We start from the raw sequence: 27,040 nt of genomic DNA on the forward strand, positions 1-27,040 counted from the left end.
ATAAAATAATTAATTTTTTGAAGAAAAACGATTTATACGCATTTTTTAACACTTACGTTTAATGCCTGTTTAACTATTTTCGATATTAATTTACATCATTCGATGTGTCTATGAAATATTTCCCAAAATGAGCTTCGAGAGAATGTAAAATATTTATCGATTCGACTATCGTATAATGGTCGATAAACTTTTAGAGTTAGCTTGTTATCGAAAATTTCAAAATATAGTTTGAAAATTACATCGCAATTAGGTTTAACTAGTAAAGACTAAAACCCTAAGTAAAATGAACTTGAGCCAACACAAGCCCAATTACATAAATAAAATTTAAAACATAAATAAAGTCCAACTAAAAATAAATAAAAAGTAGATGTCCTCATCACATTTTCCCTGAATAAATATTTATGATATCTGAAATCAAAATTGGTTTGACTGAAGATTACTGTGTTATACCCGACCTTAACGAGTTCAGTGATAGATTCTTTGGCATCGATAATGAATGAAATTTAATTAACTATAAATATGCTGCATTTCATTTTTTGAAACAAATCTGACTATACAGGATCAAAGAATATGTTTTTTTGAGTAGGTAATAATTTTTTTATGAGTTTTTTGTTTTTTAGTTTTCTCCTATTTTGTTCCATCATGCACATGCATTTCCGTTATGTAATTGGAGGCTACAATGTGTTACTTTTTGAGTTAATTTTGCAATTACTTTATACCCTCTTTATCTGTTTTATCACTTTATATTGATACTTATCATATTTAGTAATTAATTATGGTTGATGGTTGGTGGATGTCATGCAGTGAAAAATTAATTTTATAAATCGCTATCTTGTTATTTCTTTATAGATGGATGTCTTATTTCCAATTTGCCTGCTGAATCATGTAGACCCCTCATGTTGGCCCAAAGGTAAAACCCTAACCTTCTAATTCTTCAAATCTCCAATTCTCAATGTTCATTATCTGGTTTTCAACTATTCATAAGCGAATGTTCTTTTGCCCGATGAATCGTAAGTATCAAAATGGTCAAAGGTTGAACCGAGCTACGGAAAAAAGGTTACTGAAAGCAACAGGCAGAGATAAGAACATTAATTTTATAAAGGGAGTAAAGACTGGCATGAAAAAGACTCTGATTTTCCACATTGGTCCTTGCTACAAATAAGTCACCGGATGGCACTCATCGTGGTCAGGTTGGGACTTCTCTTAGTGCATTTCTTTTCTGTTTGACATTTTCATGTTATCTTGGTTTGTGGTTGTTAAGATTCTTAGCTTGTAGAATGTTTGATTGATATGTTAATTTTCGCATCAAATAGTAAGCTTGTAGAATATTTGATTTATATGTTAATTTTCGCATCAAATGGTAGTACGAATTCTAGCTTGCCTTTAGTTAATTGAATGTGTTCATTTATTTAAATTTGTCATTCCACTAATGGGATATCAGTATTTAATTAAATTATGTATCTATGGTATGTTTTTTGTTTTATCTTCTTGCTGTAATTGTTTATGTATGCTTTTACCAGGGTTCCTTTGTACTCTGCGGCCTTTTTAAAAAGACTGATATCAAACAAGAAGAAAACGCTGGAATTTCCAACGTTAATGAAGTTGAAGAGATTATATCATCTCCTACTCCTAAGATAGCCAAACCTCCTGCTGAAGATGGATAATTGGACTCAATTATTAAAATGATTTAGCTATGGTTCTAACATCAATTAAAGGTTAAACGATACACCCTTTTTTTCCTTCAGCCTCACCTAGAGCTGGAAAAAGCACTAGGTAGTTTGTGCTCTCCAATGCTAGTCATTGGATTAAAAAAAAAAATTCCCCTTTGCATTCACAGATAGAAACTAACTTTAGAACCTTCATCAATAACATCAATTGCAATGATAGAGCTTACCCATTTCAATATGGAACAAATGTTGTTGATGTTAATGATTTCTTCAACTCGATATTTCTCAATTCAGACGAGCATCCCTATGAGGTTTCGGGCATATATGCAATTGTTGGGCTGTGATGCCATTTGATCCAGTCCAACAGTTAGGTAATGATGAAAAGGCCCAAAATATGGATTCAATACTTGGTCCATTAATTAGTTACCTAGAAGGCCCACTTAACCGAGCCCAATACCCAGCCCACACATCTTAGTCGCTCTTGGATCGTTGGATTGACCCGCTGATCAACGATTGATGATATTACCTATAAATATCATCCTTAGCCCCTATTTGGCACTTGGATCGTCATTTCTGTTCTTTGTTTTTCTCTCTGCCTTCTGGAACCTTCGTGTTCTTCGTCTTTGTGACTCTTCCTTCTTCTCTTTGTGAGATTTCTGGTTGATTATCTTTGTGATAATTGTGTTCTTGTGTGATTCAACTTTGTGTGAGTGATCGTTTGAAGGTAGGCAGTCCTTGTTTTGGTTTCCAGTGAAGCGACCTTGATGTGTTGGGTTGTGAGGGCTTGTGTTTGAGTCTCGGTGCCTCTGTGATGGTGAAAGGGGCGTGGTCTGAGCCTACAATTGAAAGATCTAAACCTTGATGTTGTGGTTTAGGGTTTATGATGTAATCTGCAGTTTCATGTTATCTTGAATGTTTTTCGGATCCTGTTTTTAATAGTGGTATCAGAGCTGTTGGCGTTCGTTCTTGAGTCTTCGATTGAATGTTGAACACTGGAAAATTAATTTCCAGGTGTTCGACCGTAGATCGCGAAACCCTAGTTTTGATTTTGTGTCGACCTAGTGGTGTGTAGTGTTGATTCGAATCTAGACTGTGGAATGCGAGGGATTTTCTGTGAATCCTCGATGTGATTTGTAAAAGAACCATAAGACCGAGATCATGTGGGTTCTTTTTGTGCTGGAACCCTAATTGTTTGGAGCTGCAAGGCCTCGAAACTGGAAGAACTTGAATCTGTAAGGGCACATTTTGTGCCTTGGTGACCTGCAGTGAATTCATCCTTGCTGCAATAACTTGTTCCTGATTTCAGCTGGTGGTTAAATTGCTTAACCACCCTCGGTTTGCACTTCTTGAGTCCTATATGACTGCACACTCACTAAACACTGCTTTTATGTATATATGCCTCTATATTGATATGTTCAATTACTGCATATTGTAACCTGTTACATTAGTTTGTGATATCTTGTTATATTTGCCTGTGATCAATTAAGTTTGGGTGATTCAAATTGAGCCTTGACCTGAGAACTTGATTCTTACTGAATCCTGGTGAATTTGATCAACCCTAGGTCCTGCATATATTGATTCATTAATCCTGAGATATAGTTTTTGCCTGCATTGTTGTATTTTTCTGGTTCTTGTGGTGTTTACACTAGAATATCTAATGATCCTGCTATTGATTGAAACTATTTGTGAATAAAATAATTGTGGCTCATTTATTTGACTGCATATTACTTTATGTGATCTAAAACATAAATTTTTTGCGAAGGTCAATTTCAACAGTTTTTCAAAAGTTGATTTTCTGTTCTGTTATAATTTGTGAAAAATACTGTGTGTTAGTTTTCACAATAAAACATGACAAATCTTTTGAACTTGGTGTTTTTGATGGAAAGGGGGATTTTCCCATTTGGCAACAAAAAATGCGAGGTGTTTTAGTTCAGCAAAAAGTTTCTAAAGCAATAATAAATGAATTTCCTGATACCATGACAGTTGATCAAAAGGAAGAATCTGATGAACTTGCTTATACCTCCATTATTTTGCATTTATCTGATCAAGTTTTAAGAAAAGTAGGCAAACATGATACTGCTAAGGCCTTATGGGATGAATTAGAGAAGCTTTACCTACCTAAGTCTTTGCCTAATAAGTTGTTTCTATTAGAGAAATTTTTTAGTTTTAGGATAGATCCAACTAGAGACTTAGAAGACAGCTTAGACATTTTTAATAAGTTAGTTCAAGACATTATTAATACAGGTGAGAAAGTTTCTGATGAGTATAAGGTTGTAGTACTACTTAATGCTATACCTAAAGCCTACAAAGAGGTTAAAGCCGCCATTAAGTATGGTAGAGATACTCTTACACTTGATATTGTCATAGACTCTTTAAGGAGTAAGGAACTTGAACTTAAGTCTGAGAGAGGTAATAGTGGCCATGAGAACTTGTTTGCTAGAGGGAGGACTTTAAGTAGGTCTAGTGGCACTCAGGAAAGCCATAATAATCAGGGAAATAACAGTAGGAGAAAGTTTAAAAGTAGAGGCAGGTCTAAGTCAAGGACTAGGACTAAAAAGTATTATGGATGTGGGAAATCTGGACATTTTATTAAAGACTGCTATAAGAAGAAAAATGAACAGAAACAAAAGGGTGTTGATGAAGGTAATGTGGTAGAATCTGAAGGTTCTGCCACAGTTGATGTATATGCTGTAACTGAAAATTTACCTAGCTCTGCAAATGTTGTTGATGAGAATCAGAACCAAGAATGGATCTTGGATTCTGGTTGTACCTTCCATATGACCTATAAAAGAGCATATTTAGACAATTTTAAGAAAATTGATGGAGGAGAAGTAGTTATGGGCAATAATGTAGCCTGCAGAGTTGAGGGAGTTGGGAATGTCACTTTGAAATTTGATAATGGATACATTTACACTCTTGAAAGAGTGAGATATGTTCCTGAATTACCTTTGATAAATTTAGAACTTGGAAGATTCTGGTGGAAAATGAGATTGGGAAGAAAATTAAGATCCTTAGGACTGATAATGGCCTTGAGTTTTGCAATGCTGAATTTGATCAGTTGTGCAAAGAATCTGGTATTAAAAGGCATAAAACTGTACCTTATACTCCTCAGCAGAATGGAGTGGCTGAGAGGATGAATAGAACCTTGCTAGATAAGGTTAGGTGCATGTTGATAGGTTCAGGTGTCCCTAAGGTGTTATGGGGTGAAGCTGTAATGACAGCTTCATATATTGTTAATAGGACCCCCTCAAGTGCTCTAGGAGATAAAACCCTTGAAGAGTTATGGACAGGACATGTTCCTGACTATTCACATTTAAGAATTTTTGGTTGTGCTGCCTATTCCCATCAAAGTATAGGAAAACTTGAACCTAGAGCCCAGAAATGTGTTTTCTTGGGATATCCCGATGGGGTTAAAGGTTATAGGCTATGGAGTAAAGAAGTAAAAGGTTTTAGAATCATCACCAGCAGAGATGTTACCTTTGCTGAGTCAAAGATGCCTTGTTTAGATAATAAAGAACCAAAAGGGCTACCTGGTGATGAAAGAGGTGATGATACCAAGCTGCAGATGGAGCTTGGCTTCCCTACTGAACCTGTTAGTGATGAACAGGTAGATGAAGAAGCTGAAACAGCTTCTGATCCTCAAGAAAATGAAGAGGAAAATGTTCAAGAAAATCTGGAAAGTCAGCCTGATGAATTGGGAGATTACGAATTAACTAGAGATAGGACTAGGAGAGAAGTAAGAGAACCTGTTAGGTATGGAGATTACCTTTCACTTGCTGTCTTATCCTATCATGACTTAGTGTTTAAAGAACCAAAATCTTATGAAGAGGCAATGAGCTGCAAGCAGTCTGAGAACTGGCATGCTGCTATGATAGATGAAATGGACTCCTTAATGAAAAATGAGACTTGGATTTTAGTTCCAAAACCTGCAGGTAAGACCCTTGTTGATTGCAAGTGGATCTTTAGTGTTAAGGAGGGAAATACTGAAAAGGTGCCCATAAGATTTAAGGCTAGACTTGTAGCGAAAGGATTTACGCAAAAAGAGGGCATATATTATAATGAGATATTTTCACCTGTCATAAAGTACACAACAATTAGAGTTATGCTTGCCCTTGTTGCTCATTATGATCTTGAACTTGAAGATGTGAAAACTGCTTTTTTACATGGTGACCTTGATGAAGTGATTTATATGAGACAGCCACCTGGTTTTATTGATGAAACTAAATCTGATCATGTGTGTCTATTAAAAAGATCATTATATGGTTTAAAGCAATCTCCACGACAATGGTACAAAAGGTTTGATAATTTTGTATCTACTATTGGTTTCATAAGAAGTGAATATGACCATTGTCTTTACTTTAAAAGAAATGATGAAAATGCTATTGTTGCATTTATACTTCTTTATGTGGATGATATGTTGCTGATTGGTCAGAATATGCATGTTATTAATCAGATAAAACAGTCTTTAAGTGCTGAATTTGAAATGAAAGACCTAGGACATGCAAAGAGAATCTTAGGTATGGAAATCACTAGGAAAAGGCACAGTAGGGTACTGTACTTGAAGCAAACTGCGTATATTGAAAAGATGTTTGACTAAGTTTGCCATGCATAACTCTAAATCTGTTTCACTTCCATTGGCCAGCCATTTTAAACTTAGTAAAGAGCAATGTCTTGTAAATGAATCTGACATTAGGCAAATGGAAAATGTACCTTATGCTAATGCCGTAGGTTTTGTCATGTTCACTATGGTATGTACTAGGCCTGATGTAGCTCATTCCATTAGCTCACTTAGTAGATTTATGGCCAATCCAGGACCAGACCATTGGGTTGCTCTAAAATGGCTGTTGAGGTACTTGAAAGGATCTTCACATGTTGGTTTAATCTTTAGTGCTTGTAATGAAGGTGTTGTACTTAAGGGTTTTGTAGATTCAGATTTTGTCGGAAATAGAGACAATAGGAAATCTGCTACTTCTTATATGTTTACTTTGTGTAATACATGTATTAGTTGGAAATCTCAACTTCAATCTATTGTTGCTTTATCTACTACTGAAGTTGAGTATGTTGCTGCAATTGAAGCAATAAAAGAAGCATTATAACTCAAGGGCTTATTATCTGAAATAAATGAATTGAGTAACCCTGTTATCTTGTATTCTGATAGTCAAAGTGCAATTCACCTATGTACAAACCCTGTTTTTCATGAAAGAACAAAACATATTGATGTTAAGTTACATTTTATTAGAGATGTTGTTTCTAAAGAACTTATATTACTTGAGAAAATTGCAACTCAGTATAATCCAGCTGATGTAGGTACTAAGGTAATACCTTTAAACAAATTTAAGTCTTGCTTACAAATTTTGAACATTGATGCTGGTTAAGTGTTTTGTTCTATACAAGTGCTAAGGTTGATACTTGTTGAGAATGTTGGGAAGTTGTCTTCTTGAGAAGAACATTTAAATTGTGTTTTACATTTATTAGGCTTCTTGTATGATCACTGGCATCAAGGTGGAGATCTGTTGGGCTGTGATGCCATTTGATCCAGTCCAACTGTTAGGCAATGATGAAAAGGCCCAAAATATGGATTCAATACTTGGTCCATTAATTAGTTACCTAGAAGGCCCACTTAACCGAGCCCAATACCCAGCCCACACATCTTAGTCGCTCTTGGACCGTTGGATTGACCCGCTGATCAACGGTTGATGATATTACCTATAAATATCATCCTTAGCCCCTGTTTGGCACTTGGATCATCATTTCTGTTCTTTGTTTTTCTCTCTGCCTTCTGGAACCTTCGTGTTCTTCGTCTTTGTGACTCTTCCTTCTTCTCTTTGTGAGATTTCTGGTTGATTATCTTTGTGATAATTGTGTTCTTGTGTGATTCAACTTTGTGTGAGTGATCGTTTGAAGGTAGGCAGTCCTTGTTTTGGTTTCCAGTGAAGCGACCTTGATGTGTTGGGTTGTGAAGGCTTGTGTTTGAGTCTTGGTGCCTCTGTGATGGTGAAAGGGGCGTGGTATGAGCCTACAATTGAAAGATCTAAATCTTGATGTTGTGGTTTAGGGTTTATGATGTAATCTGCAGTTTCATGTTATCTTGAATGTTTTTCTGATCCTGTTTTTAATAGCAATGTATATAAAAGAGGCTAACATGCCCTCGTGGTACTATAGAAGTCTATTCAGATCTCAAGATCCAAACAAGCCATGGCCTACTATTCTTTGCTACATGGTGGACCTATAAGTCTGATAGTTTGTATTTATTAACTTTTATTTCATGTTAAAGTTCACTCGTGCAAATTTACAAATTTGAAGAGGGTTGAAGCAAGTGAGGCATTCTGAGATGTACTCAATGGAATACATGGACGTGCTCCACATAGTTTCCCAACTTATCATTAAAGATGTCAATTGATATTAGATACATGTTCTCAAGAATTCTTATGTTCTCCTTTTCATTTTCTTTTTGACGGAATATTCAATAGTTAGTTGCTGTGATTATCTAATTTTATGCTAAATCATCTTGCAATTTGCGAGAAAGATCTCAAGTTGAAAACTAACTAGATACATAGTGGAAGAAGTTCTAGAGGAAGCTGAGAGACTACAATCGTTGAAGTAACTGTTGAATAGAATCAAGTGTGTCTATACATACTCACTACTGGGCACTATGTCTACTTTGAGGAGTTGTGACAATGTTGTGTTTCAAAAGAGAAGCTTCTGATAAGTAAGTTATTTCTATGTAGGTTTCCTTCTTTGCTTGTGAAAATTTCACTTATGAGGTTGATATAACGAAGTATTTTCCATTAGAAGAGTATTCTGCTGAATGTTAAATAGTAGCGTTCAAATTTCGAAAAAGATGATTACACAATTCCCACCTTGTCTTAAAAGCTTAAAAGAAGGGCTTGCCATGAATATTTGGGCTTCAAGCACTTTTGTGGTTTAACTAATTGATCTTATTGTCTATTTCGGAATGCTGTTCACTTCAGAATACCATCATACAATTTATGCTGTTATTTTTTATGCTATTGCCTTATAGCAATAACTGAAAACTATCTCATCCTTCTAGAGACGTCTTATTTTTTGAGAGAAAGAACTTCTTTGTTTGAAATAAAATGTCTAATACACTTCCATAACACTGTCACAAGCCTTCGATGTGTTTTGACAAGATAATTGTTGTTTCTAGATATTGGCAATGCGTCATCCCAGGAGACTCATGTTTTCAGGTTGCATTGAGGCTTTAATAGTAAGATTTGTGTTTTTCAATTTTTAGTTATTCTGGTTATTATCCAATTTCTAATATCTTGAAACATTCAAATAACTGAAATATGTTCTTATTTATATAGATCATGACTATCTTATCTGCTCTTGTTGGCTGGCAGCTCCAAATCTGGTAAGAGTGATTTACAAGTTTGTATTTTCCTAGGGACTTGATGCTGTAAAGATATTAGATACATTTGCTCACTTTAGTACAGATGTCATACGACCTGATATTTGACAAACTTTAACTGTTTAAATATTTTTTTCATGTAAGGTGCTATAATAGTGCTCTTGATAATAGTGTTAAAAAGGATTTCCCTATGTCTCCTCTTTTGTCACTTTAAGCCATGTATTTGCTTTTCAGCTGCCTACTGAATCCATTTATTAAATTGTTAATTTTTGTTTTTCCAATTCGTCCTATGCTTCCATTACGTCAGTAGTTCTCAAGTCATTATACATGCTGGTGCTATTTGAAAGTTTAGCCAAGCTTTTTTGTACTGCGCACATTGTCAAATGTGGTTGCTTTTTAGGCTTGGACAAAGAACAACTAGATAGTAGGCAAAATATTTATTTATATCTATATTTCTTTAGGGCACAAAATCTTTATTCTTCTTTGAATGATAGCTATTGTCAGTTGTCATATTTTTATGATTTGCTCACTGGTGCACTGCAATTATAAATTATGTAGTCCTGTAAGTGGACTCATCTTGATACTCCTCAAATATCTGTTCTTTTTTAAATGTATTCTTGATGGAGAGAACTAATGCAAGGAAGAAGAAGCCTCTTATAAATTTGGAGACTCGGATGCAAATCACTCTGGGTTCTGCAAATGGATTGACATATGTGCATGACCCAAGTGAGTTTTTCCAAATTTGAAACCAATGTATGAGTTTATGTATTAGATTTCTTCGAAAATAAAGAAGTTACCTCTTAAATTTATTCTTTTTGCCATTTACATATCCTTCTAATAATACTATACTATAAAACATTGCACTCGATCGAAGGAATTTATTTGTTAGTACAAGAATTATGTAATATTTCCTAACGAGAAGCACTCTTTCTTAAGCACATACCTTATTCCCAATCTATTGAGTTCGACTCATAAATCTTTTTCCCTCACTACGTTTTTCTATCTTTCATCAAAAGTACCAATAAATCAAACTATGTGCAACCACATTAACTCTTATAAATTCCTTTTCCTCTTCCGTTTCCTCCTCCTTTTTGTATTATATCACTATTATGTAAACTTTTGGGGCTGTATAAGAAAAAAAAAATTGTTAGGTTTTGTTTCTTTGCTTCATTCTAAGAAGTAGAATATGAGAAACAACTCAAATGAACACAAAACTTTTCTAATTGTAGACAAGATAAAATGTTTAGGATTTTGATACCTTCATTCTTTCGCCAGAGATAATTCAGAATCGCAAAAGTAAATAGGATATATGACGGACATCTTTGGATTGTTCAATCGTGAGTCTATTCTTATTGGGAGGCGTATCGTTGGCCAGAACTTAAAGAGGCTACTGATAGGCCCCGTTAAATATACTTATTCTAGAAGGGTCAAAAAGATTGGAGAAGGGCAGGGGCTGCAACAAATAACTGTGAAAATGTAGTTTGGTGATTTACTTCAAAACTAAATTCAGTTTATGTTTCATTTATTAAAAGGAATAAGAGTGGTGAATTTGAGCTTTTCACTTGTTAATATTTACTTTAGTTCTTCCATCTTGCAAATTGAAGTGTTGTATATTGGATGAATGGTGAATTTGATACTTGAATAAATCTATTTTACAGGCACGTTAACGTTACCTTAAAATTAATGCACGGGCAAAGACTAGTAATAATAATAAAGTTCGTGGTTATATGTTAATTCTTTGTCTATTCTTCAAAAAAAGATTACGTCGATATTAAGTTGTCTATTGTCTAATTGTTCTTGGAGTATTCATGCGACTTTCAATTATCTGTTCTTGGTGGCAGGCCTTTAATATAAATTTATCTTCAACAATTAATTGGTTGTGGTTGCTGTTCAATTTTGACTTCATAATTGTGAGTTGTGATGATGGATTTTTTAAAGTGCTTGATTGTGTCATTTCATGCATACTACAATTTTGGGGGGCCTATTTTCTGAACTTCGCCTCAGGGCCCCCAAATCACAGGACCGGCATTGTAATTAGTGTAATAAATACGTTCTAGAATTACAAAACCACTCAAAACCCAAATAAGTAGTTCCTATCCAGAAAACTTTCATAGAGAAACACTCCACACCTACTACTTCACTTCTCACCACACTGTCAATCAATTCCTCTAGTTTTTCCTCTTGCACGGTGTTTTTTCTTTTCAAGTTTCTAAGCAGATTCCTTTGAATTAGTAACTCCATCTGGTGGTTGATCAATGTCATCAGAGTATTTCAAATTGGAATCTGCTCAAAAAGGCCATGTACACAACGTCATTTAGGAACTGTTCAGGACATTCCATGGACTTTTGGTTTGGTCGTTCATGAGTTTGCTACTGTAAATAATCGAAACATGGGATTTTGAAAGGCTTGTACGTAGTAGTTGCTTTTTTCTTTTGCAGAACTCTGAAGTTTTTTATTTATTTGATAAGTTTTGTAATGAATTTCTGTGAGATATATGAACTTCAACGGGGCAATCCCGCACACGTAAAAGAGTTAAATGAGTATTTGGCCAGCAATATTTCTCATGGTTTTTAGCTACATTTCATGATTTTCGAACATTTATAGTATCTTCTGCAACTCATTGTTAATTTTCATGGTACAATTAAGAGTTTTAGGAGAACCCATATTAACTGCTAGCTTTTATGCAGTTGATTGCTAATTTTTTAGAGTGCTCTTATGTATGTGGTGTCTATCCATGCAGTTTATTTTGCGCACTAAGGGAATCATTCTATATTATAACTGTGACTTTGGGGTGAGTTAAATGCTCTCTATGTTAATATTGATTTGAACATTGTAAGCTTCTGTAATAAACTTTATGTGAATGGTAGATTGCAAAGTGAAAAAAGGGGAATATGTTTTACCATTTTTTTAAAAATTTCTGTTACTTCTTTCGGTGTTTGTCAATTATTATTATTTTTATTTTTACTTTTATCACCTTTTCGAGTTTGTCACTTTACTTGAATTTTCATCAATTTTTTTTTAAATGTTTGTCACTTTTTTTTTTATTCTTTCCAATGGCATTTTTTACTATTTGTTACTTTTTTGAGTTTCTGTCATTTTTTAAGTGACAAACAATAAAGAAAGTGATACTCAACTTTAGAAAGTGACTATTAGTATTTAGTAGGTAGACTGTGTAACTTTTTAATAAATCTTTTTTTTTTTGAAATTTTGTCACTTTTTGAGTGTTTGTCACCTTTTTATTGTTCATCTCTTTTTTATTGTTCGTTACGCTTTTTTTGAATTTTCACCACTTTTTTGGATTACAAACATCAATTTTTAATAGAAGTATGTCACTTTTTAATAAAAATTTGACACTTAACTTTACAAAGTATTTTTTACTTAAAAAATACTTTTTATTTGATTTTTCAAAAGACATCTAATTTTAGAGGTATTTTTGTAAGTTGCCTATTAGTATATTGAGCAAATAAAGCTACTTGAACGTGGCCAATGACTTACTAAACCTCTTCTATTTTACATGTTATCAGTAAGAAACTGTGTCATTTAATGTCAATCCATTAGCAAGATTGATTATCATTTTTTCAGCAGTCGAAATTTTGGTGTATAATTTCAGTACAAGAACTGCCCAACCTATCGAAGTGGAGGAATTACCGCCCCAGCGCATATAGACATTATCGGTGTTGGAGGTTGTTCTTTGAAGGATATGTAGACATGGAAAAATGACCACTTCATCGTGTTCCAATCTACACTACCATAAAAGAGAGAATAAGGATTTACTGTTCATTTTTGTCACACTCGTTTTCACACTTAACCGGTTTGGGAACTGGTTTGACAACAGAAAAAATTCTATTCAACAATACTGTAGGACTCTTTCTCCTAATTCTCACTCTATTAACTATCAATCATATCTTATATATTTAAATTTTTAAAATTATATTAATAAACAAAATTATTGTAAATAAAATGTAAAAGAAAACGTATTCACTCCGTGCATGGAGAAAAAAATTTACGTCCTATCACATAATTTTTCTTGAGCAAAATGATGTATTGATAAAATTGTTGCGAAAAAATAATAAATAGTAATAAAATAATTGATTTTTTTAAAGAAAAATGACTTATACACATTTTATAACACATACGTTTAACGTTCGTTTGACTATTTTCGATATTCATTTAGATCATTCGATGTGTCTATGATATAGTTCTTGAAATGAGTTTCGAGAGAATGTAAAAGATTTATCGATTCGACTATCGTACAATTGTCAATGAATTTTTAAAGTTAGCTTATTATCGAAAATTTCGAAATATAGTTTGAAAATGCCTATTTTGACGACCCGTAACATTTGCTACGATTAGCCTTTTCACGCACCGTTAACGACGTGCAATACTATGTCACGAGTACTTCAAAATGATATTAAGAATGTAATATTTCAATTAAAAAATCTATTCTCCTTTCAGTATTTTTCTATGTATCATCTTTATTATATAAAAAGAATAATATCATTGAGTCTGCCCAAGTTATTAAGGCTTTCTTAGTGTCTATTTTGCAATCTAAGTCTAATTTTGTTCCTCAATAGTTAACGGGTTTATCATAATTATTATTTAATTCAAATCTATTACTATATTTATTTTCTTTAGACGGTTGTTTTTCTCTTATTTTATCATAAAATTGTCTATATGGTTTATTATACATTGGAGCATAACTTTCATCTGGATCTATTGATTCTTGTTTAGAGATTCCTATGGAATTATGTTCTCCTCCAGTATTCATTAAGATTTAATATTCATCATCAATACTTTCTAAGTTTAAATGATCAAAATTATCTATAAGTAGATCTAATTTTTCATTCATTTTCTTTGTCTTGATTTTCTTCAATTTTTTGTTTACCTAACATTTTTTCTTTAGATTCCTCTTCTTCTAATATTTTAGGTAATATATTTTTTTAAACTCATCATCCATGCTTCCTGTTTCTATTATTATATTTTTCTTTCAATGTGTTTTTTCTCTATTCTGGTTATTTCTTTTTCTATAAATTTTTTTATCTATTCTATTATTCTTTTCTTTATTTTCTTTTAATTTTCTGACTTCAAGTTTCAATATATTTATATCATTTCTTGCTTCTTTTATTTCATTCTTTATTTCTTGTACATCATTTATTAATGTTCTTGTTAAATGTTTTAATTCTTCCATATGTTCACCTATTGACATTTTCTTTTATCGATTTTTTGATTGTCAATAATAAAATGTTATATACTCAGCATATTTACACTCTTTTATCATTTTATCATATTTTTGTTTTATAACTTCAATATTTGTTAGTTCTTTTAATTGTTCATAATACCTTGCCTTTTATTTATACCTTTCTTGTTTTAATTTTAATATTTATTTTTCTTGAGTTTTAGTTATATCTCCAGGTATTAATAATTCATCTAAAATTTATTATTTATTAATCTTATTCTTCTTAACTTTCTTTCTAAAATATTTTTAGTTTCTTCTATTATATTTTTGTGATGATTCAAATATTTCTCTATGGTATAATTCATTTTCAAATACTTCGATAATTATTTCATATGTACTTCTATCTTTGATAAATCCTAAAATTAATTTATGTAATATTTGTTCCTTTATTTCTCGAGGTATTATTTCTCTAGGTAAATTCCTAATTATATATAATGTTATTATTTTTAATTTATTAGGGATGGGGTTGTAAAATATATAACATCATTTTCTTCAATACATTGATAATAATTATTTATTTTTAAGATTTCCATGACCTCTCTAGCTCTGATACCAAAGGACAGTTACTACTATGAGTGAACAAAAGTTACATATAATGTTATTATTTTTAATTTATTAGGGATAGGATTGAAAAATATATAACATCATTTTCTTCAATACATTGATAATAATTATTTATTTTTATGATTTCCATAATATATATATTTTTTTCAGATTACTATTAAATCTATTTCACTCTGGATTTCTTCTAATATATATATATATATATATATATATATAATTTATTTGTTATTAAGCATATATAAAATCTTAATGTAAGGTTAAAAACTAATTTTTCATATGCTTGTGGTAATTTATTTTTTATTGGTCTTCTCATAAATTATTAAGTAATTCTTCAAAGTCTAGTAATGTCTGAAATTTATAATATCATTATCTGTTATCATATCTATGTCTGTTCTAAAAGGTATATCGTATTTTGAGATATTTTTCTTCCTTTTTTCTAATTTATCTATGATATCTTGTATGTCTTTTATGATTATTGATATTACAATTCCTTTAGCAAAATTTTCTAATAAGTTTTCTTTGAAACATTTTAATATTTTTTGTCATGCATATAATTGTTCTTGATATCCTATCTTATCAATTTCTTTTTCAAACTTAATTTCTTTTTTTATTTTTAACAACCTTTTTTATATTATATGGTCCTATCTTATATTTGGGGTTTTTCATTTTATAATTATTCATTAACAATTCTTTCAAATTTTTAGAAAAATTACTTGTTAATTTTTTAAGGACTTAGATAGAAGAGTTTTATTATGAAATAGGTTGTTTTTAATTTTGTTTAAGGGTATTTTAGGTAGTTCCAAATGTTTGGAAAAGTCAAGGGCCATTTTGGAAATGGTTTCTCTTATTTGGGTCAATTTCATGTATTTCTCAGATTAATTGAGGAACTCAAGATTGAAGCAAATCCAACCAAAAAAGGGTTTTGTCTTAAATATTGGATTTTCTTTATTATTTTCAATCATTTGTGATGTATTGGATGAATATTCTCCTTTGTTATCACATATATAATATGGGCTAATTTCTTGTGTTGTGATTTATGATAGTAACTTAATCTAACTTTAATTAATTTCAATATTTGCCCTTTGATATTAATTTGCTTATTTCCATGTGTTTCTATTATTGTATTTATCACATTTTCATTTATATGAACAATGAATGATTGTGTTTAGTGATTTGTACATCATTCGAGAGAATATTGTGCATTTTAGACCCAATAGTAGAACGCTAGGTTTGTGTAGGGAATAGAGATATACCCCTATCCCTAGGTGACCCAATGAGTTTATTTTTACAAAGATTTAATGCGGTTGTTTTGTTTTAATCGACATAGAGATATAATAGATTAACAAATCAATTATGGTTAATTTCTCTCGAGTGATGTAATGACCTAAAATTGAAAAATCGGGTCTAATATCGTTAATGAGTAATTTGCTAATTGGCTTTTAGAGAAATTAATTAGACGACGGTTAAGCGAAACCATGAATTCCTACTAAACATGCTTCCGAAATTCCCAAGATTTTCTTATTTTGTAGATTTTTAGTTATATTCCAAAATCGTAATATTATTATGTGTTTAATTTTATTGTTAGAATTAAATTAATTAAAATTGTGTAATTTAAAGTATACATTCCTTGAGGGATCGACAATCTGGACTCAAAATGTCCACTTTATTACTTGAAGGCGACCCGTGCACTTGTAGCATGTAATTTTAGCGAACAATTGCTATTTAGCTTCATCACTAACATTCACGAGCAAGATAAACATTTCTTTTGTGACTGAATGATCTGGGTTAAAACTCATTTGGATTCATGCAGAGATGTGGTGAGTTTACTTAATTGAGTATGACTGATTTGAACTTCAGAGGGGTAAATCAATTAATTTAGAAGAATTCAATCACTTACATATAATTATTCGTCATCAAAATTTGTAACTAAAATTACGAGGATAGCTACGGTAACTCATTAATCCTAATATATTTAAACCATGATATAATAAAGTTAATTTATGTACATGTTAATTATTTTATTTTACCTAAACTAAACATTACAAAAGAATAACTGTTAATTAATTTCAATGGAAATATAGTTAGACATAGTTAAATCAACGGTTTGATAGTAGTTTTCATGGGAACTAAATTATATTGAAAACTTTCGATACAAAAATTTTACAAGAAGTTTTTGGTGTTCATTACTAGTGATTATTTTTATTTAATATTTGTTTAAATTATTTCTAGTTTTTGTTAGATTTTTCTTTATAAGCTAAACTGCTTGTTTCATTGACAATGAATGAAAAGAAACAAGTGACAAGTAACAATATGAAATGATTGATCCTAATGACAGTGACATGCTCGTTGAAGATGTCATCCTTTGCAAAAATTTCACATGACGGGAAATAATTTACTTGTTGAACTTTATGAGGGTGACTTGCTAGTTGGATTATTTCTCTAACATTTTGTTGATGATGAGGATATGACTCTGACTTGTGAATATTGTGGGGGCTATGCATTATACTAAAATTGCTTCTTGTTCGTCACTCAAGATGAACTAGAGAAATCCTTCTAGGATGATCTATATATAGAAGGTGATGAATGCAACATGATTGTGAGAGATGTCTTCGTCGTGCAAAAATATAAAAAGATTAATGCCTAAATAATTTTGGATGAGCCAAATAGCATGTTTAAGGATGATCTCTTCATTGTTCAACCTGTGGAATCAACTACTAAAGAGAACATTTTGAAATCAAGGAATTAATCATGATCGAGGAAAATGAATCAATGACATTCGATGAAGATAAAATCAGAGTGCAATCCTCCAACATCACTAATTTTGTGATTAAAATCGATGATGGGATCGCATTATTTTTAGTTGAGTTCAAATTGAGTATTCTACGCAAGTCAAATCATATTCAAAACGGCAAAGTAAGATTTTGGAGAACTTGGTAATTAATGTGGAGCAAATACAAATTATTCAAGTTAAGCAAGACCTCCAAAAACCCTATTCGAAGCTTCATGAAAACATCATTTCCCAGGGTCGATCCCAATACTATAACTTAAGCCTTTATTGAGAGGTAACCTAATTTTCATATATTGTTTTTTTGTTTTATTTTAAATTAGGTTTAGTTTTAAGTCATAACTAGGTTACATAAATCATTCAAAATCATATTAGCTTTGATTTGTGATTATTTTTCTTTTCCTTTTCTAGGTGTGATTGTCTATGATGGAAAACGAGTAAGAAGAAGAAAGATAGAATACCAAATACTAAAGGAGAAATATCCTATATATACAACGAGTACTACTAACCTTTTTTGTAAGCATATTTTGTGCACAAATTGATGCCAATGTGTATTTTAAGTTTGGAAGTGTGACTTAGTTTGCAATATTTATTTGTCCGATATGCTAAAAAAATTGAAATATATATAGCCTTTATAGCTAATTATTATGATTATGTGAAATTATTTATGATGCATACTTTCTAACTAGGTGATGGGGCTAATTTTTTGCTAATTCTTATTCATGTTAGATCATATTATATTAATCACAATAGTCCTTATGATTGTCATATGTATTTAGATATGTTACATTGATAGAATAGGTTGAATTATGTTAGGTCTTTATGAGCCAAGATCATAAATAGAAGATAAAATCATTTGGCCAATTGAAATAACTAGTTCAGAAGTGGAAGATTTTATAATGGGAGCTATTTAGATAAGTATTAATTACGCGTTTGTTGAATATTTGTTCATACACTAGAATTTTGATAACTATTACTTATTCAAAGAAAAAAAAATGCATTGCATTAATCGTGGAATGTAAGAAAAAGTTACCTATGTTATTGTGTAAATCTAGCCTTGAGTAATACAAAATGCCATTTATTTTAAAGAGCTAATATTTAAAAATAAGCTCCAAGAGACTCAATTTTAACTTTTTAAGATAGAGAGTGGGTTTGACCTTCAAAATTTAATGAGCCAAACTCATTTCTATTCTTAATATGCAATTATCGCATTTAATAAGTCACAAATACTCTACTTAAACTATTCAAGATACATTTAAATTAATTCGTCAATGATATACAAAAAATTATGAAATAAATAAATATTTCTTGAGGAAAAAAAAACGAAGAGTCAAAATATAAAACATTATGGGGATGCATAAAATTCTTTACTTACGAAATCTAAAGATGATTTTTATAATGTATAAGATATTATTTATAAATAAAGATTCTCTTGGAGATGCTCTAATCCAACCATGTTCATCATTAATGTTTGGAAAACGATCTAACTAGAAAAAATATATTTGTCTATTAAGGTCGAAAAATAACCAACTTAAGATATCATGATGATTAGATTGATTATGCACATAACATCAATCAAGCATTGAATAAATTAAGAACTAATTTTATTTGCAATTTTTATGAACATTTTATGAATTGTCAAACAGTTTCAATATTTGATGCTAGTTCGACAAAGTTATCTAAACTTTATATTTTTGTTTATCCATGTATGTATTTAGTAGATAGCCTTACTTATTGTAAATTACGTTAATTCTAGAATACATTCCAACTTAAATGCAATTGATATGAAATATATGAAATTGGGGATAGTTTGGAGTTGATCTTAAGCAATTAAAAATTTATTTGATTGTACGATATCAATAGGAAGAATTAGGCAAGCAATAGGAAGAAAATCACAAGTTTCAAGAGTTGAATTTAACTTTTTGAAAATTTGAGATAAATTGCATACTTTTTAAACTTGAAATGGACAAATTTAAAGAGATTATTGAGGTTTGGGGATTAATCTAAAAGATTTTGAAAGTTTTGGCCTCAAAATTAAGTACTAGAACGAAAATGATCAAAATCAGACACAAATTTATTTGGGGACCAAATTACAACCTTTTGGAAAATTTAGTGTTGTAGCGGTTCATAGTTGTTTACAAACAATTGTAGACCATAGGTGGGGCCGGCGAACAACTTACATGAGATCGGAGTTCGATAGTCAACCAAGATAATTCAAGAAAAAATTTAAGAAATTAGGTTTTCAAGTCCTTGGCTTGGAGAAAAGTTTCTCGGTGCTAGATCATCAAATTTTTGTCATTATTCCTCGATAAAACAACTCTAGTTTTCTTATAATTTTGTTCTAATATGATGTGTAATTAAGCTATTAGTTTAGGATGAACGATTGTAACCTAGTTTTTGAGCTTTAATTTTAATTAACAAGTTTTAAGTTTTAGTGGATTATGTGAATTGTTTGTCTTTCTTCTTTTAACGCTGTGAATTACTTGATCATTGATTCATGATTTGTGAATGATAATTATATCAACAGGTGAGTTATTTTTTGACTGCGTAATAGAAACCTGCAATTTTGATAAAATGGTAGAGATATGCTTTTATTGTTATAACAATCATTAATTGAATTCTTTTGTGATTGAATGGTTTTGATTAAGGCTTATTCATTCATATAGAAGTATGGGGGTTGACTTAATTGAGTATTGATCGTATAAAATTCGTAAGTGTACGGTATCGAGAACAAGTAGTAAATTGATAAATAGGATATCGTTCCCACGAGGACTACGTACTTAATCAATGATCAATTAATTTTAGCCTTAATCAAATAGCAAAACTTGTTCTATCGAATTTTTTTTTTTTTGGAATAACTATCTAAACTAATTATTCTATTGAGCAAGTTATGAAGGTTTTTATTAATTTAGATGAGATGATTAATAAGACCTCTAATCCCCTTGTTAATCCGTTTTAATATAATTCAATAACAAGAAAATATGTATGAAATCTTGTTGATAATGTTTTTAATTTAATTAATAGTATCTCTCGATAACAATTAAATATATCCTCTCATGTGACTTCTTATATCACTATGAAAGATGGGAATATAAAAACATGTATTAAAATGTTAGAACTTCTGTAAAATCATGCAAACATAAAGTTGAATCCCTAGTTCTTATCGGGCTTTACAATATTTGTTATAACGTGTTTTTTATTCTATTGTCGCTCGATAATAATAATATTCACTCAACAATTTAATTAGTAGCTAATTAATTGCAAAGTATTGAGTCCAATAACTATCATCCAAGAATAAATACATGTTTGACATCAAGTTATTGAACTTTTATCAAAACATCATAACAAGGATTCATCAATGCTTTGGTAATAGGAATTCTACCTACCATTGCAAAATTACCAGAATTCATAATTAATTGGAAGAACATAATCCGAATTTTAGATTGATGAAGAAAAAGAGGATGAATCTCACGTTTCTTGAATTTCTTCAATTGTTTCTTGATTGAATCCCTTTAAATCTTTTTCTTATTTCCTCAGAAATCTTGATTTGATCTTCAATTGATTATGGTCTTATAATTCCTCTCTCATAAGACCAATGAATTTGCCTCCCTTTGATTGTGATAAACTATGGAATTTTGGTGCATGAGAGGTGTCTCTATTGCTTGTACACGTTCAGTACTAACAAGGCTTGAAAATAGGTAGAAAATCGCATCCAAAATACATTCCACAAAGAATTCTAAGGAAATTGCAGCTAGGTCCCCAAGTTTTTCCTTGTGTGAGTGCATAGGTGCACCTCACGGGTTGGCCAAAATAGGGTCACACATGCAATATGTGCTGGCCGTGCATGTGCCAGTAAAACTTTTTAGTTTGTGCGATTTAGTCCCAAAATTTGGTTCTTGATTCCTTTAAGTCATTCTCTCGTGCAATTTCTTTCCTTCATCTTCTATTTGCATTTAATTAAGCCCGTATAGTCTTCAATCATCGTCTTGTGTTCCGAATCAACTATTGAAAAGTTACAATTTGGTCTCCAAACTTTGAATTTCAACATTTTTTTCTCTTTATTCCAATTTCGTTTTCAATCATCAAGTTTCTCCTAATAAAAGAAACTACTAAATGTATGTATTATTAATGCCCCGGGCATATAAAATATTTTATCAAATACCCCCAAATTTAAATATCTGCTTATTTTCAAACAAAGTCATAATCTAACTTAACAAATAAAACATGCAACAAAACTTGGCTGGATAACTTGCTGTTTTGTTTGAATTATTGTATTAAATTCATAAACAACTTTATGGTCGCAATACTTAAATCAATACCAACTTATCCAATGTAAAATTGATTGTGTGTGAAGAATTAAGTAAAACATTATAAATTTATGAGTTGATTCTTTTCCCGACTCTCGGTGATTAAATTTTACATTTCTTCACTTGTAAGATTCCCAGATCCCAGAATTATTCTTTTTACTCCTTTCCTAAAGTGTGATCTAATGTTGGTATTTGATACTAATCCTCACAATCTCCAGTTTATTTGGATTTCGCTAATTGCAAGACAATGCTTCAACTAAATAAGAATTCTTCAAATTTCAATTGCTCCAATCTTCAAGAATCAACTAAGCTAATAGTCATTTGCTAAAAGTTTAATTCTCTCAAAAAAGTGTTTGGAGCTTAATCAAGATATTTATTTCATCTTTTCTTTCATACACCTACTTTTTCATATTTGCTGTTTATATTCTATTTCATGCACTACCTAGATCCTTTTTTGAGTTTTCTTTTTTGAAAGCTTCACAATATGTCACCCTTTCTCTTTTTATGCAATGATTAGTATAATGTCCTTATTAAACACTCATTCTCAAAAATCAACCTCTAATTTAAGATTTTCCCCTAATTTTCATCTCATTGATCATAGAGGATCCATACAATAGAATCTCCATTCATATCAATATTTTCCGGCAAAGTTCAATCACCCTAAACTATGCTAAATTCGGTCTAATGAAATATAATGCAGTAATCTTTAGGTTTAACATCTAAGTTCAATTATTTCAACCTATCAAGTATATGAATTAATTCATTCTTTCACAAAGCTAAACTCAATTCACTTGCACAAAAATATCAAGTTTACATAGATAATAATCAATTAATTTAAATATATAACATATTCATCTTTCATAAATCAACACATAACTTCAAATATATTCACCATTGTTGACTAGATTTCCTAACCCACACAAACAAAAAATAAACAAGAAAATATTTTTGAAATTTTGGAATTTTTATTTTTTTCATAAATAATCAAGCAGTAAAATTATGCAATCACATAAGAATAATAAAACAAAAAACTCAATAATTTTTTCACCCCCAAACCTAAATTAGACATTGTCTACCATATCTTAAAGTAAAATTAAACAAAATAAAGGGTCGGAAAAGAAAGAAATAGGTACTCTCTGAATTTGTTTGATATTTGTAGGTAAACTTCTTGGATCAGTTTATTCCATCCATCTTGTTAAGTTGCCTTCTTTTTTACACCATTGTACATTTGAAAAATAGAAGACAATAATTGAAAGAGTCAAACAATATTATAAAATCTACAATGTGGTTTGTTTGGTAACCCATTTTTTGATATACTTGAAACCTTGAAAATCGTGCCACATGAATCTTTTACTATTTTCTGACTCAAATAAATATCTTTTATTTTTTAGGCTTATTGTTGACATGATGATCCTTTTATGTAAACAAAACATGCTTAAAACTAATGCAATATATTAAATAATATGTAATGTAACTACAAAAAGCATAATAAATAAAAGTGTAAGAGGTTAGGTTAAGTACATATAAGTGCTTAATTTAAAGCTTTTAGCTAGACTTTGGGCGGAGGAGGAGTTAATCATGGTGGTTCAAGTCAAAATTTACCGACCTAGCTAGCATTCTTTACAATTCCCAGCCTTACATCCACTTTTTGCTATCAAAATTTTGAATTCTCTGTTTGCACCTCTACTAAGGATTTCACCAAGTTTGGATTTTCTCTTATGATAGCTAGGGAGATCATTTTAAAGCAGTTACACTCCTCGAAGTCTGTTGATTGCTTGGAAGGATTATTTAATTTAAAAAAAAATTTTGTTTATCCTCCACCCTGAAGATCAACTCACAATTTTTCATGTTAATCAAAGTTTGATCAATTGCTAGGAAGGCTTGACACTAGATTATTGGAATATTTTGACCTTTTTCTATGTCAAGAACAATGAAATCCATCAGAAAAAGTTCAAATTCGATGACTACACCTTTCAAACTCGCCTATTGGATATTTGATACTTCTAACTGCAAGCTACAATGGCACATTTTTATATATATTTTAGATAAAGACATTAAATTAGCACTTACACCTGTATCACTTGAAGCATTAAAAGAAAATTATTTGCCTAGTGGAATTGGTACAGTGAAACTTCGTGGATCCTTGATTGGAGGCTATTTATTTTGCAGCCTTGTATAACTCTCAACGGCAATACTTCAAACTCCGAAAGCTTTCTTTTCTTTGATATCATGTCTTTCAAAAACCTCGTATAACTTAGAATCTATCTAATTGCTATGATGAACGGGATGTTGATGTGGAGTTTCTTTAGAACATTTAAGAGCTTCTCAAATTGTATTTTGAGCTTCCTTTTCTACAATCTGGAAAAGTGGACAGGAAGCACATGAGTTTTTACAGGAATGGCTCCTCAATTGTGGATTATCTGACATTGAATCTAAAACTATTTTTGTTGACTATTCAGATCGATCCACTTGCTCATCTGGAAAGTACCTTTTCATTTACTACCACATATCTCATAAATGTAATTTTTAAAAGTTGAACCCCACTCTGCGTAGTAAATGCCTCAATTAGCATGTTGTCTACAACACTTACAACTATTAACTATTGTCTGGAATTTATCTCAAAGTCCCCGACTGTCTTTTCTATAAGAGGTTTACTATTTGTCTCTTCTGATTCTCCAAGTTTTTTATAGCAACCCCTTGAATTTGCAAAGTCTTGTTAGTCATTTATATGTATTGAGTTGATATTCCAGCCATCTTGGTAATGGTTTCTCCCAATGAAGATTTCTTTTCTGGTTAGTGAAAACCTAGTGTTATATCCTGATGTGGTGCAATTTTGAGATGACCGGGGTATTATTCTAGGAGAATGTTGGAATGATTTTTTCAACCTGGACTTTATGTATTAGAGCAGGGATTATTCTGATGTCTCTAGAAATTCTTCATATAATTCACATCCTCACCTGATTGAGCAAAAACACTCTTTGCATTACAATCTATGCTGTCATGATTTTCGCCACAATGTTTTCATCTTTGCCCAGCTATTTGAATTGCATTCATTGTCTGATTATTACCCACACCGTTTACCTTTTTAGCTAGTGCTGTTAGCTATGCTAAAATTGCAGTCAATATGTCAACTCATGTATCCCATTCACTTTCTTTCAACCTTATACTTCTATTGGCCACACTGGTATATGCTATATTGATGAGGTTCGTGTGGAAGAACAAGCACTCGCATATTTGGAACGCTTAGATTGTCGGCGTTCGAAGAATTGAGAGTAACTTTTGTATACGGTGTCCGTTTCGGGCTTATAAGTACTTTTCGCAAAGGTAGCGACCGTTTTGGATTGAATTCATAGCTTTACTGTGATGTATGAGGGATTTTGGCCGTTTGAGATCGTTTGTTGAGTCAAAACCGCGTTTCATATTTATTAGTTCATCTTTTCTTAATATTTCTTATTTTTGCGTTGTAGTCCAATCAATTTAGGAGTTCAATCCAAAATGGTCGCTACCTTTCCAAAAAGTACTTATGGGCCCAAAACGGACACCGTATGCAAAAGTTATGCTCAATTCTTCGAACGCCGATAATCCAAGCGTTCCAAATATGTGAGTGCTTGTTCTTCCACACAAACCTCATCATATATCCTCTATGATTTTATATACCACTATCACAGGTAGATTCAACATTAGCCCTGGTAGTCGGACTCAACCCAATATAAAAGTACTGGATGTGGAGCCATTTTTACAAATCGTATTGTAGACACTATTGAAGTAAATCTTTGTATCATTTCCATGTCTCGTAGTAACATTTCAAATCAAGCTAAGAGAGTGTAGTTATTCATATCTTAACTTGGCAATCATTTTTGGTAGAAAGTATTTATTCAAGAATTTTTGGCTCAGATTGTCCCAAGTAGTGATGTTGTGAGGTGGAAAAGTGTCCAGTCATTCCTTAGCTACATCTCTCAAAGTGTATAAAAAGAAACTCTACCAAATTTCACTATCAGAAACCTCCAGGACATTCAACTATTGCACATATATCCAAAAATCTAAATATATGAGTATTTTAGATTATCAGTGGGTTTCCCGAAGAATTTTAGAAAATGTTCACACATATTTATTACATCTGTCCCTAAGTGATAATTAGCTTGTCCAAATGTTGGATAAGTTATGCTGGATCGAATTTCTACCATTGGTAGAACTATGTAATCTCCTATCAGCATCTCATTATCATTACCTACAGATACAATTGGATGTGCTGCATCTTGATTTGATTTTGTATAATTTCTGCTATTGATTCTACTTGCTATTTTTGGTGCGTTTCTAAATGTTTTTTTGAATATTCGTTTGATTTTCAGATCAAATAGAATAAGGTTTTTATGTCTCGAACTTTGTATGCAAAATCATGAAAAGAAAGAGAAACAATGTAATTTTTCTAATATTATTTTAAAAACTAAGAAAGCAATAAATATTTAGATTAAAGTTAAATGTAACAACAACTAACTAAATACAATGCTCTCCGACAATGACGCCAAAAAATTGATCATACAAAATACGCAAGTGTTTGATATCGTGAATAAGTAATAAAATGATAAGTAGAATATCGATCTCACGAGGACTACGCACTTAATCAAGGGTCAAGTAATGTTAACCTTAATCAAATAGCCAAAATTATTATATCGAATTTATTTGAATTAACTATTTAACTAATTATTCAATCGAGCAAGTTAGGAAGGTCTTTGTAAATTTAGGTGAGATGATTACTAAGACATTGAATTCATCTTATTAATTCGTTTTAATGCAATTCAATAGTAAGTCCAATCATCGAGTTTCTTCGAATAAATGAAATATACATGAGATTAAACTATAATTTTTTACAAAGAACAACGAAATGTTAATGTTTTAAAGTCCTAATAAGTGTTTTTTTATGAGGTTTTTAAGCTGCATAATACGGCCATATAATAGTTTTGCTTAAATGGCTAAACTAGTCCAGGAATTACTAGATGATTTTGATGAGGAAATGCATAAATTATGGTAGGGGAGAGGGATATGAAAATAGCATTAAGAATGAGTAGATTTTGTCAAATTCAGAGTAAGTTAGGATTTGAAAGGATTTGA

At 31.2% G+C, this 27,040-nt stretch overlaps 1 long non-coding RNA gene across 2 annotated transcripts; it reads left to right on the forward strand.

Moving 5' to 3' along the window:
* The first annotated feature begins 858 nt into the window (after positions 1-858).
* Positions 859-9,739, forward strand: LOC111394489. 2 transcript variants are annotated; one of them, XR_002702615.1, is made up of 5 exons: positions 875-910; positions 1,016-1,190; positions 8,194-8,376; positions 8,836-8,895; positions 8,996-9,739. It is a non-coding gene; the product is annotated as an uncharacterized LOC111394489 (long non-coding RNA). The 2 variants fall into 2 exon arrangements; XR_002702614.1 differs by having other exon boundaries at positions 859-1,190.
* Positions 9,740-27,040: the final 17,301 nt, after the last annotated feature.

This window comes from Olea europaea, chromosome 5, assembly GCF_002742605.1.
Source record: "Olea europaea var. sylvestris chromosome 5, O_europaea_v1, whole genome shotgun sequence".
Taxonomy (NCBI): domain Eukaryota; kingdom Viridiplantae; phylum Streptophyta; class Magnoliopsida; order Lamiales; family Oleaceae; genus Olea; species Olea europaea.